Source organism: Cryptotermes secundus, unplaced genomic scaffold, assembly GCF_002891405.2.
Source record: "Cryptotermes secundus unplaced genomic scaffold, Csec_1.0 scaffold511, whole genome shotgun sequence".
Taxonomy (NCBI): domain Eukaryota; kingdom Metazoa; phylum Arthropoda; class Insecta; order Blattodea; family Kalotermitidae; genus Cryptotermes; species Cryptotermes secundus.
Window position 1 is genome coordinate 1645157 of NW_019727101.1, and position 14498 is coordinate 1659654.

Sequence of the window (14498 nt, forward strand, 5' to 3'; positions counted from 1 at the left end):
ACGCTGTGAAACATTTTAAAAATCCGTAATTTTTATAGTGTTTAGTGGTAAGTCAAAGTACGGTATTTATTTTTAAATTATTGTAACATTTCTTTAGAAAATTACTCTTTCTTCGCAGGTACATACTGTCCATTCCTGCCAGTGGTTGACATGTGCCTCTTTCACTTGGTATGTGCTTTCAGATAATATTATTACTGTAAGATATTTTTGAGTCTGTGTCAGTTATAGCCATTCAAGCAATCGACTGACGTTTCATTGTCTCATAACATATGTTTTATAATTTAAGATTATTTTTATACCGAATTGAAAATACAAAACTGGCCACTGGTATGTGATACAATGTAGTCTCGTAGAAGTTAACCAAACTTTTGATATCACATTAGTCAATGTAGGACATTTTGTTATACCTTGAAGTTGGAGGCAATATTTTCATCCTGAACGTCAATAAGCATGCACCAGACTACACGGTATCATATCTAATTACTATCTTGAGGAATTCAACTCTCACAATATGAGAATTATTTGTCAATTTTCATTAAAATTTACACAAAAATTATGTTTAGTATGTTTTTAATGGAGCGGGTTGGCTTAGAGCATCTCTGTTGTTTTATATTGGGTAGGTGCACTTTCGATCTCAATCGGACATTCACTATCCTCACTGACATTTCTTTTCTGTAGTTGTTCACAGTTCCCCCAGACAAACCCCCGGAGAGTACCTCATTTAGGCCACGATAATTCCTTTCAAATTTAACTTTCATCAGTTATTATTCTTTTAGACTTTTCGGGTTATAGCTACTCACGGCGTAGTAAAATAGCCCACGAGAATGTATCTGTTTCCGCTTAAGCACAGCTGCTTCATTCCATCACATAGAACCATCCCCAGAAATAATTATTTGTCACGGGTTTTGGATTGATGATCGGATTTATTGAACACTTACGAAACTCGTTAATGCACTTCGCATATCACTATAGGATACACTAGGTCTTCTCAGCCTAATGTGTGTCCAGCAGTCTTTGAATGGTGATGGATCCTAACAGTGTCCTCTAATTCCCTGCTCATGTTCTTACCGGCTGGCGACTATCCCAAACCTAATTTTTCCAACTGTCCACTCTCTAACATCTCGTCACGAGCCGCACAGAAAACACTGTTACTCTGTCGCTGTTTGTGATTGATGCTTGCAAATATGCTTGTTTGCGGAGCCGTTACTCAATAACGGCTGTTGCATAGCTGTATCTTTCCTTGTCGTTGCTTAGCGACGAGTATAAATTCCAAAATATTCTGATTAGCACGGTGTACAAATATTCCAAAGTGATTTACATCATGACATGTGCATCGGTTTAAGAGAAATATGGGAAAGTCCCTTTATTATCATATGTGAACTAGGTTTTATTACAGATTAACGTAATTGAAATTCATAATATTTTCTTTACGATTGGCGGAATTCTCCAAGAACGAATTTAAATAAAATATCTTCAACAATTTTTTAGATGTACGGAGAAGTCCATTCATGGCCGTGTTCAAATCGAGATTTCTAATTGATTAATAAAGCTAAAAATCAGAATTGCATAACAGATTTTAGAGAAATTCTCCAGCTCGAATTAAAAACAAGAATTTCTGGGAAGAACTAATAGCATGTTTCCTTTGAAGATGCACGGACCGCATAGAAAACAAAGAAATTAAAGTGGTACACAGATAGCAACGTGAAATCATAAGCCTTCTAACAAAAATTAAAAGGGACACAGACAGATGGACAGACACGGATACAAAGACAAACATCAAGGTGATCTCATAAGCTTCTTTTTTTAAAAACAAAATAAGCTAAAAGAGTGTCTGTCAGACGGTCGAGCTGCCTACTGGGTCAAAGACAAATAAACGGGCAAGCCTGACCATTACGTAAGGCTTTCTTTTACTTTGTAAAGAACGCCAAAGTTAGAAATGAACAGATAATACTTAGCAGGAATCTAATCCAGTGCCGTTTACAGTGTTCGATCCCTTCTACTGTTTAGCACACGCAATATTTCTATTGAAATAAGCTGCAAATACTAAGATTTACTCAGTAAACCTGCAGGAATATAATTGGGCTGCTTTTTAAACTATAAAACCGAATCTGCCCGGGCAGATGATACGGTTGTTTTCAAATTATGATTCTTAAATTGCTGCAGTGGTCGCGCGGTGTAAGGCATGAACCGTCTTCACCCGCTCGAACACTGGGGTTGTGGGTTCGAATCCCACCAGAGGTATGGATGTCTGTTTTCTTCTATTCTGTGTTTGTACTGTTCTGAGTGTAGGTAGAGGCCTTGCGATAGGTTGATCCGCTGTTCAAGAAGTCCTACCGACTGTGTATAGAGTAAGAAACTGAAAAGGCGACCAAGAGGTCCACAAGGGCTATAGAGACACACGGAGAGAGAAATTGCTCTAAGTCGGTAGAAATTTTAATTCACAGATCTCACATTTTACGTTTGATGGGGTGGAGGGATGTTAAGAAATATGTTGTATGAAGATAAGTCGTGTATGAGGTTCGCTTTCTCCAGATATTATTTCAAAACAAAAAAAGATAAACAAACTCCGTGGTCTGTAGTCCGCAAGCAAACTATACCGAACGACCGCCGCTTGTCGGCGAAGTTAGTGCCAAATTTAGCGAATAGAGTGTGTCGTAAGGTAACCGCAACTGAATCTCACTGCCGTTAATTTCGGTTTTTCTAGACCGGAGCTGCTATTTCCTTGAAATATCTCCTCAGTTATCATCACGAGGCTGAGTGGACCCCTTTCCAGACCCACTATTTCTCAGAAAACCTGGGACTTCTGGTTCTGTAGCCAGGAACTCTCATCACTAGACCACAGAGGCAGTCTCCAGACCCAATATTTCTCAGAAAACCTGGGACTTCTGGTTCTGTAGCCAGGAACTCTCATCACTAGACCACAGAGGCAGTCTCTAGATAGTGTTTAATTGGTGTTAAAGTCTCTTCAGTTCGTGTGTTTTTTCTTTTACGGGAAATTTTATTGAGGATCGGTAGTTGACTCCCGGATAGTGTATAGCCCAGTCTCAGGAAGAGAACCGCTGATTTAGATGATATTGTAACGCCTACAGAAATATCTCGCTTTGCAGACACCGTTCGACTCCATGTAAGTGTAAGAATCGCTGAACATATTACACTTGCTTTTCTCACAGCGGGAGCTGTCAAGGCCATGAACAGTCTTTGTGATGACGCACCGTATTCAGGTAGATCACTGACGTTTCGAAAGCCATACTGCCTCAGTCATCAACGAAGAAGAATAAGTCAAGGAAACAGTAAGACATGTGCAGTGATCTACGCTTGCTTGGCTTCCTTTTCCACCATGACGACGGAAATAATATGTTCCCCAAGACGTATGTTTCTACCGGTGCTCATAATGCCACATCTCAAAATATTATTTTCTTCAGTAATAAAAGGTAGAGCTCTCCCTGTAACCGGCTCTGGAGGTCCATAGGATTGTGAGACGTCGAGGCTCCCACATTTTCTAGTTAATCGGCTCACAGATAGCGGTGAGGTTGTCAGTCTTACGCAATGGCCGCCGTTCACCCACTCGAAGATTTCTGGTTCTCATTTCTGTTAGAGGCTGAGTCGACCCCAGGGTCATTGTGCCCCTGGAAGGCTTAGGTCAACTGAAAGGTCCAATAACCTAATCATAAATCGAACGCGTGACCTTCCGACGTGTAGCATAGTGCCTCAACCTGGTAAAGCTCTCGGTTGTGTGTAGTTGGCGCCTATTGAATATAATAAATATGGTAATTATTGTAAAACCCACCGACAATGACAATAGCAACAACAAGAACAATGTGTAACATCGGGGTCGAAAATTTAGTGCGACTGCGTTGTATTCTGGATGTCCTGTGTCGAAATATTAGCACGGAAACCGGCCATCTTGAATGAAGTCCTTTCATTGTTTTCCTCATTCCCTCAATATAAATTCCGGAATAAAATTAAGTTGTTTCACTCTTAACTAAGCATCGCGCCATGAAAATGCATGAGGCGAGGAGGTATATTGCCACATAGTCTCAGCCTCTGTGCTAGATGGATATAAGTTGCCACTTCACGCTTCGGCCGTTCTAATCCTAATGGAAAACTCCCAGTACCGTTAATCAGGCCTGGAGGGCTCCAGGATTGGTGTGAACCCTGTGGAGAAAAGGGTAATATCTGCCTTTCTCCGGAATGAAACAAATATTCTTCGTTAGTTCTGCCCTCAGCATAGATTGTATTTCAAATTAAGCTGTTGTCGCTTCCTTCCACATACCTTCCAATTCATGGTTCACTAATGTTCTCATTAGTCGACCGTATATACTCTCAGACACTGAGAGTGACGTTAAATAAATAGAAATAGAGAAATAACTAAACAACCAACATGCGAGTACACATGACACTGGTCAGCCCTTTTATTTGTCTCGAATATTTTCCACATACTCGTAGCTTGTTTGCCACAGAAACAAACTGCATGAAGTTCAGCCCTTCTTAGAAAGCAACCAGTTGATCAGTTACTCAAGAATTTCCCAGCGTATTTTATGGATCCTGAAATTTTTATTACCGCTTTCAGAAAAGCCCTCCTCTGGTCTCTACCCAAAGTCAGATTCGTCCAGTCAATGCAACCCCATCCTATATCTCAAAGTTCAATTTTATTATTATATTCTCACCTATGTCCAGGTCTTCCTAATGGTCCCTTTCCTTCTGAATTTGCCACCAAAATCCCTGCCAATCTGATCATCCATGATTTAATCCTTCTTATTATGCCTGGGAAAAGTTCAAGTTATGAAGCACCTCATTACTCAACACACACAATATATTCTAAGTGCCTCGTAAGTAAGCAGTAGAAAGCGAAGTGCAATGAGGGTTGCCTACGTGGAAAGATCTTGTGACATGGGGAAATCAGCCCTCGCCCTCTCACTCCGGTCATCTTTACTATCATGAGTTACATACATTACTCTACATTACAGATCAGTTGTAATCTGCAAGATATTTACCAACGTTTCGAAGAAACGGACTGCCTCCATCTCCAGGGTTGATATTTATTTACATATATCTATATGTTTCTACCGATCTCTGTGGGTGAGGTAAAAAAGAAGGTAAATTTATCTCTACGCTTAGCTAATTAACCACGACTCCTTGAAGACGTATGGGGGGGTAGATGTATAGATCGAAGTTTTGTTGACCTCATCACTAGTTAGGGGTAAGTTGTTACCTTCACATCCCGCCCGCATTACCCCGGGGAAGAAGTCGCCGGTACCCATTGCATAGGAGGCTAGGTGGGTCCCAGGGGCGGTCTGGACGACGTGAAGAGAAGAAAGTTTTTGATCCTACCTGGGCTCGAATTCCGATCTTTCTACCGTCCAGCCCGTAGCCAGTCGTTATACCGACTAAGCTATCCTGGCTCTCTTTCTGTGAGTAAGGCATGTATAAATGCCTTAGGGTAGCTGAGATATCCAAAGGACGGCCCACTACAGAGATGTGTAATACAGCAAAGGATATTAATCAGATTAACCTGTATCTTGGCCAAGATTCGAACCAAGCACATCCCGAATATGAATGTATAGTTTTACCGCTACACCAGGCAGTTTGGAAAGTACATGTTAAAATAAATAACAAATATGTTACGCTTTTTTTGTGTATATTTGCACAACATTCATTCATTATAAAGACCTCTATTTCTAAAGCTCTGTAACATTGGCATATTTTCCTTTTCGAAGCGTTTCGAGTTAAATGTGTCCTCAAGGGTTCATGCAGTAGAAGCTCCATACATTCCCAACCATGTTTTCTTTCTCTAATTCTCTTTATTGGGCCACTTGTACATCCATTTCGGCCTCATTCATCCTCCAGTCCCTTCAAAGGTCTTCGGCGGTTTCTTAATCCATGAGGTTCGTAATTTTCCAGTGGCTTTGGAATTGTGTATCTTTGATTTATTTCAATATATTGAATCAACCTGGTTTTATATTTTGACAATTTATCCAACTTTGATCCTCCTTTTATTCTCTTAATGTGTCCTCATTTATTTTATGGTTCATCCAAGTTTATTTTGTCGTTGGTTTCATAAATTTCGATTCAACAGTGGTAATTCATCTAGAGTGAGGCTGGAGGCAGGATATTTCTCCGAAACATTAGGATCTATCTACCAAACTAAATGTTATTACGCCTCAGAATATGACCATCTTAATAATCACTGCTTTGGAAACGTCAAATCTCATCTAACATAAATGGAAAGACCTCAAGCAGTTGGCTTCTGTGTTTAACTCAGATCATAGCAATACACGTAGATCTGTAGCTTAGATTCTCCTTCTTTACTTCTTTACGTCGCCTTGATTGTTCAGAATTTTACTTTGTCGTTTTCTCGTTGGTCTCTAAAACAATAACAACTGTGGAACCAGGTCTGTCAATTTCCTTTAAGGTACATTTTTGTTCTTGTTTCCTGTCACGTTACCTGCTTGCACTGATTGAACTCCACGCATGCCGGCAGTACGTCACTCAGATCCTGTCATGTTGCCTGCTTGCACTGATTGAACTCCACGCATGCCGGCAGTACGTCACTCAGATCCTGTCACGTTGCCTGTTTGCACTGATTGAACTAGACGCATGCCGGCAGTACGTCACTCAGATCCTGTCACGTTGCCTGCTTGCACTGACTGAACTCCAAACATGCTGGCAGTACGTCACTCAGATCCTGTCACGTTGCCTGCTTGCACTGATTGAACTCCACACATGCTGGCAGTATGTCACTCAGATCCTGTCACATTGCCTGCTTGCACTGACTGAACTCCACACATGCCATCAGTACGTCACTCAGATCCTGTCACATTGCCTGCTTGTACTGACTGAACTCCACACATGTCGTCAGTACGTCACTCAGATCCTGTCACATTGCTTGCTTGCACTGACTGAACTCCACACATGCCGGCAGTACGTCACTCAGATCCTCTCACGTTGCCTGTTTGCACTGATTGAACTCCACACATGCCGGCAGTACGTCACTCAGATCCTGTCACATTGCCTGCTTGCACTGACTGAACTCCACACATGCCGGCAGTACGTCACTCAGATCCTGTCACATTGCCTGCTTGTACTGACTGAACTCCACACATGCCGGCAGTACGTCACTCAGATCCTGTCACGTTGCCTGTTTGCACTGATTGAACTACACACATGCTGGCAGTACGTCACTCAGATCCTGTCACGTTGCCTGCTTGCACTGATTGAACTCCACACATGCCGGCAGTACGTCACTCAGATCCTGTCACATTGCCTGCTTGTACTGACTGAACTCCACACATGCCGGCAGTACGTCACTCAGATCCTGTCACATTGCTTGCTTGCACTGACTGAACTCCACACATGCCGGCAGTACGTCACTCAGATCCTGTCACATTGCTTGCTTGTACTGACTGAACTCCACACATGCCGGCAGTACGTCACTCAGATCCTGTCACGTTGCCTGTTTGCACTGATTGAAATCCACATGCCGGCAGTACGTCACTCAGATCGTTGTTCAAGTAAGGCGTCTTGTCACAACTTGCGGATGTCGCGTCTTTTTGCAGTGTATTAGCATGTATGCTGACGTTGGTTAGAAAGATTAAAATTATTCACTAAATTCCTGCTCCGCGCCAAAAGTTAAACTTTCATAGCTACGGTGTCTTACAGCGACCTGCACCAAGATGTCTTACAGCATCCTCGCCAAGGTGTCTTAGAGTGACCTGCCCTAAGGTGTCCTACAGCGTCCTCGCAAAGGTGTCTTACAGCGTCCTCGCAAAGGTGTCTTACAGCGTCCTCGCCACGGTGTCTTACAGAGACCTGCCCTAAGATGTCATACAGCGCCCTCACCGAAGTGTCTTACAACGGCCTTCCCAAGGTGTCTTACAATGACTTGCGCCAAGGTGTCACACAGCTACCTGAGCCAAGATGTCTTACAGCGACCTGAGCTAAAATGTCTTACAGCGACCTGAGCTAAAATGTCTTACAGCGACCTGAGCCAAGATGTCTTATAGCATCCTCGCCAATGTGTCTTACAGTGACCTGCCATAAGGTGTATTACAGCACCCTCGCCGAAGTGTCTTACAACGTCCTCCCCAAGGTGTCTTACAATGAATTGCGCCAAGGGGTCATACAGCTACCTGAACCAAGATATCTTACAGTGTCCTCGCCAAGATGTCTTACAGCGTCCTCGCCAAGATGTCTTACAGCGTCCCCTCCAAGGTGCCTTACAGTGACCTTTCGAAGGTGTTTTACAGCATCCTCACCAAGGTGTTTACAGTGACAAGTCCGATGGTGTTTTACAGCGTCCTTGCCAAGGTGTTTTACTACGACTTGCGTCAAGGTGTCTTAAGAGTGTAACCTGCTCAAAGGTGTTTTACAGCATTCTCGCCAAGGTGTTTTAAAACGACTTACGACAATGTGTCTTACGGCGACTTAAGGCAAGATGTCTTACAGCCTTCTCGCCGAAGGTGTTTTACAGCGTTCTCGCCGAAAGTGTCTTACAGTGTCCTCGCCGAAGTGTCTTACAACGACTGCCCACACCCTGCTCCTCAGTGACCCGTGACACAGCAACTTACAGTGACTTACAGTAGTGTGCAGCCACCTGCTCACGCTGGTTCCTCGCTCGCGGATTTTACTACCCTGAAGATGGAGGCGATACGTTCCTCCGAAACGTCGATTGACATAAGATCTACACGGCCACACATCCCAGAAGACAGCATTCTTCAAGAATATTCTAAATTGAATTATTATTTTCGAATTGTGTAACTACTGCTGAATCATGATCATGTATGATTTGGAAATACTGGGCCTATGTGCTAATGGGATATTCTGCCATATTTTTTCAGTTACTTAACTAAGAATATGACTCTTTATAGATGTTCTTACATTAGTTAATTTTTCAACTTGAGGTCCATCTGGATATGACTGGCAATGTAGTTTCTTCCTCAAAATGCATTTTCGTTTCAAAAGATCGAAATGTTAATGATATCTAGGGTAACATTTCATCTCAATTCTGAGAACGGTACGATATCCAGAAATAGCTTTCTGGGAAAAGTGAAGATGTGTTTTAGCGTTTCAGCATTGGTTATGTATAGTAACCATTCTAGTGAGTCCGGCTGACTAAATAAGGCCAGTTCCTCTCCGTCCTGAAAACGTAGACGTACTCCCTAGTATAAACTGTGATCGGTACTTAAGTAACATTGTGTATGGTCGTTTGTAGAGCCACCTGTGAAGAACTGTTAAAACTAATCGCGAAATACCTATCTAATTCCGTGACGTAACATGAAATTTGTATGCTACGAGGTCGAGTAGCCTATTTGACAGAAGGGAAAAGACCATTAGTAATACCTAGACCTAGATGTGGGATAATATTAAAATGGATCTTAGATAGGATTTGATATGCCCTGGACTGTTCTGGCTCAGTGTATGGACCAGTGGAAGGATCATGTGAACACTGTGATGAACCTTCGGGTTCCGTGAAGTATTGGGAAATTCTTGAGTGGCTGAGTGACTTGCTGCTTCTCAAGAAGGGCTCAGCTCCATGTAGTGAGTTATTTACTTAAGTATATTTGGATGTAGTTTGCCCTACAAATCGAGGTGTTGAATTAAAAATCAAGCTAAATCGCTTGTCCTTCAGTTATTTCGCAGACGAGGTGTACAGACGGACAGACAGAAAGAACTTTTTCATAATGCATTCATTTCATGCGTGTGAAGCGTAAACTAAATTAAGGTAACTTATTCTATGATTCCTTCTTACCATCATAAAGTTAGTACGTAATTTATGTGTTAGTTTTCCGTTGGTGAATATTTACTTCATAATATTTTTGACCTCATCTCATTCTTACAGATCAGTTACTCCGTTTTACGCCAATCACTGAAGGCTGAAATATGTAATTAATTAACTGGAGACCGAACTGTAATTTCAGTTCTTCAAACTACTCAAGCCGCAACTTTTACATGTTGTAAAGTTAAAGGCATCATTGTAACAGGTCGTGGAGGTCCATATGGTTGTGAGACGTCGAGGCTCCAACACTTTTGTAATCTGTCAGATGGCGGTGAGGTTAGCCTTACGCTCAGGCCGCCCTTCACCCCCCAAGAAAATTTCTGGTACTCATTTCTGTGTGAGACTTAGTCGACCCCAGGGCCATAGTGCTGCTGGAAGGATTAGGTCAATTGAAAAATGCAATGGCCTCATCGGGAATCGAACCCGTACCTTCCGGCTTGTAGCATAATGCCTCAACCAACTACCCTGCCATATACATTTTGTAAACTAACTATGGGGATTTCAAGTAACAGCCCTTAACACTTTCATCTCGATTGATTCACGAATTAAAGAGTAAATAAAAAAAAAAGTAATTTTCAAAAATTTTATCTTCTTGCACATATTTCAAGACAGCTGGTTGAAATTTTGGTTTTCTGTTCGTTGCACTATCGTGAATAAATGTTTATATAGATTTTTCTCACATATTTATTGGCTTACCTTTAAAAAAGTGTTTCATTTAGTGAAATATAAAAGAAAATTGCATCATGTCCATACGGAATTATTTTTGAAACTTTAGGTGAGGTCTAAGGGGCAAATACATGATCCTTATTGTTGGATATGTTGATGAACACCCGGCATATGTTTCATATATGTAACACTATATTTAATAGTAGGTACTTTTGTAGTAAAGGAAAGAGAACCCAAGACACATAAGGAGGACAATGAAGTAAACATACATATACTCTATATGGAGGAACAATCACTTATTTAAAAATTGAGGTTAGATGTCCGGAGGGACGTAATAGTTAAGAAGCAGGTGGGGGACTTAATTAGGCACTGACTTTAATTTGTTAATATGAAAATAAAATCACTTTTCTCCCATGAAAATGTCCATAATTTGAATCTAAAATTTGAATACATATGGATAAAAGCTCGGGTTTAAGAATGGCGATCAAATAATTTGTTTAAAAGGGCGCAAGATTCTTAATTATAATAGAGAATTTCTGTATGACATTGCATTGATTGTTTGCTGAAATTAAAATTGAGTTTAAGAAACGTCCAAATTTCTCTCTCGTACATGAATTTTTGCAGTTATGACTGAATTCATTAATACAGATTGTTTTGGTAGTAGTTTTAAGTACTTTTCTAAACCAGGACGAATATATATTAAAATCGCTTCAGCCGTCCTCCTCTACATATGAAATATCTCCAGAACCGATTAACAGATTTTCATCAATAGTGATTATATAATCACTAATTATAGGTGGGTGAACAATATTAGAATGGATCTTAGAGAGACAGGATGGGATTGTATGGACTGGATTGATCTGACTCAGGATAGGAACCAGTGGAGAGCTCTTATGAATACTGTAATAAAGGTTCTGGTTCCATAAACTGCTGGGAAATTCTTGAGTAGCTGCAGAATTGGCGGCTCCTCAAGAGGGGTTCATCTCCATAAGTAAGCAAGTAAGTGAGGAATTGTGCAAATTGTTTAGAATAAGATACAAGTAATATACACTTCATATGAAGACCTGCATGCGTTTCTACTTATGTATCGAGCGTATGACGCTAAATGTCTGTGGAAAGGAGGATTATCTCCATCGAAATGCGTAGACACACACACCCAGCATTACAACGCACGCAGCCAAAGAAGGACACATCACAAGACACAGTATACACAAAATATAGGAGGAACGCCTCCCATAGTGTATGAGTGATGTAATGCGCGAGCTTGAAATGAGACGTATACGATCATAAATCTTAACAAATTTTAATATATATAGATTTTATTATGGTATAAGAGGAATATATATTTTAAATAATTTTATAAACGATACATGATGGCGAGCAGTGCAATAGTTTAACGTAAATAACACACCTGAGGATGGCACAGTGTTGCCGAAACATGTAATGAAGTGACATGTGAGATTGTGTGCACTAGAAGACTGTTAACACATACACATCATGGACTAGTGTAATTCTGATGTTTGAAATTAAGAAGATAGCATATAAATTAAACACGAATTATTGGCTTTTTGGGAGAGGGGGCAAATGTATCTTATTTGGTTAATGCAATATGCTACAAGCTGGAATGTTTGTGGGTTCAGTTCCCTATGAAGTCACTGAAATTTTCGTTTGACCTAATCCTTCCATCGACACTGTAACCCTGGGGTCGACTCAGCCTCTAACAGAAATGAGTACCAGGAATTAATTAAATAATTTCTTGGGGAGTAAAGCGTGGCCGGCGCGTAAGGCTAACAACCTTACCGCCATCTCTGAGCCCGATTGTCTAGATAATGTGGGATACTCAATGTCTCACAACCCAATGGGCCTCCACTGCCTCTTACAGGGATAGTTTTTTATTTGTCTTTTGGCATGTGACACAGAACTTTTGGAAAATATTAACAAAAGTTTCGGAGGAATTGCTGCTTTCATTTTAAGATGATTCCGAAGTTAAAAAAATATTTCCGAAACGTTGGCATCCGTAGATATAAAATTATATGGCGTCACATGCTAGAAGAGAGACGCGTCATGTTCACAGCTGTTACGAACACAGAGCGCACATACTCGTGCTTAAAAACATGATCCTTGCGGTAATATGAATACGCAATAAGAAGATATTCGTATTTGTACTTACTCTGGATCATATCTCCGACTCCAGAGTATAAAATTATTTGTGTAAATATCACAACATGCACTTCAAGATTAGAGTAATTTTGTAGAATTTTCTGGTAAAAATCTGGAAAACAGTATAATTTTCACCAATGCTTCCTATAAACAGAGGCTAGTAGACGTGATTAATCACTAATATGTATTCATATTTTCATAAAGTATTTAAAATCAAAATCATCGTTTACTTGGTTATGATGCCGTGTATTCTTGTAGGTGGGTATCAGCGTAATGAAAAGTTACATTATTTTCAAATCATGGTAGTTGGAGGCAGTATATTCCTCCTAAACCTCAGTGCCCACTTTCGAATCAACGTAAACTTAGTCACTTAACTCGGGCCGCGCCATAGCTCAAGCGGTTAGTCCCTGGCTTCCCACCGAGGCGGCCCGGGTACGATCCCGGGTCTATTCAAGTGGGATTTGTGGTGGACAAAGTGGCGCTGGGGCAGGTTTTCTCCTAGTATTTCGGTTTCCCCTACCAATCTTCATTCCACCAATTGCTCCACAATCACCCTCACCTATCGTCTGGGGCAGGTAAAAGAGGCCAGAAGTGGCCGCAGTACAAGGGACTTAGTCCCACCCCACTGGCAATAAAAAATAGTCTCTTAACTCGGTTTCGGAATTGTGATAACAGATCTGAGGTTACAATGGCAGAGAATGATGAAATTATTCATATCTGGGATGTGAAGCCCTATAATCTTGTAGAAAGGTACCAGCGTGTGGGGGTAATCAGTGTGTCTTGTTCATTGTAGCGGAATTTATCCTTCATAATCGCCTTCCAGATTACACGAGATAATCCCATAAAGATAATAATCTTCATATTCACCATCTTGATAACATTAAGTTTCACATATTTGTTATTATTTAGATGAATTTTATGCTTCTCAGCGCTGATTCATACAGTAAATTTTAGGAAAAATATCAATTTATTCCAAGGAAGAAAATGGTGTTGAATAGAAATAAAAAGCGCCGTAACAAATAAGTCCTGAAATTGCGGGGCTCTGAAGATGTAACCTGGATTCATCAGTAAAAAAAAAAATATTAAATTCTTCAGTATAACATCAGCACCAAACCCATATTGTGTTCTCATGAAACCAGAGCTAATTTCGGGGAAGTGGCTATTCAAATAAAACAAAAATCTTATGCACACTTGATATTAAAACTAGGTTTTGTACAGAGAAGGCCAGAAAGGTGTCGACCATTGGCTGACCGAGATTATGTATTGTGTTAAATCAACCTTCCTTCCTGAGTAGCAGCCACACACAGGGGTGTCTACCATGTTATGTTTCACAAGTTAGTTCCATACAGAAAATTACAAATACAAATAAACTATTTTAATATGCGCATGAAAATAAAATTTGTATGTTAATTAACTGAAAGAGTTACTGAAATACTTGACCAACAAAGCGAAATAATATAAATATCAAAGGACTGCGTGTTTTTTTTTTGGTTCTCATAATGATGTGGTTGAAGCATGTTGTCTTATGGGATGTGATATCTTGTAGTCTGCTTCATTTTCATTCTTATACTCTGAACACAGAAGTAGAAATTTCCTCCGAAACGTTGTTAATAATGTACCGGATTGCATGGCGCCAAATTCTGCAAGATAATATTATCTTTGTAGGCTATAAGGCTTGAAAACTTTAGTGTTATTCTGACTTTTATTTTAATATTGAAAGAAAAAATTTGACCATGTGCTAATTTATAATACCCATTATAGAAGTCTATACTATAAAATTCAAGATACCTCATTTTATCTGAAGGTTTATGTATTTCGATATACCGTGTCATACTCAAAGACAGTCTGGCGCGTATAACCTGGCAACCAACGTTATGTATCAAGAGATCTTGTTGCA

General features: G+C 40.4%; 1 protein-coding gene across 2 annotated transcripts in view; it reads left to right on the forward strand.

Annotated features, from left to right (window-relative positions):
• Positions 1-14498, forward strand: part of LOC111864420 — a 724828-nt gene that overhangs the window by 171827 nt on the left and 538503 nt on the right. The window contains exon 2 of one of the 2 annotated variants that reach the window (XR_004513022.1): positions 119-168. The exons of the other annotated variant lie outside the window; for it this stretch is intronic. The gene's annotated coding sequence lies outside the window, so the exon portion shown is untranslated. The remainder of the gene's footprint in view (positions 1-118; positions 169-14498) is intronic. 2 annotated transcript variants of the gene reach the window in all.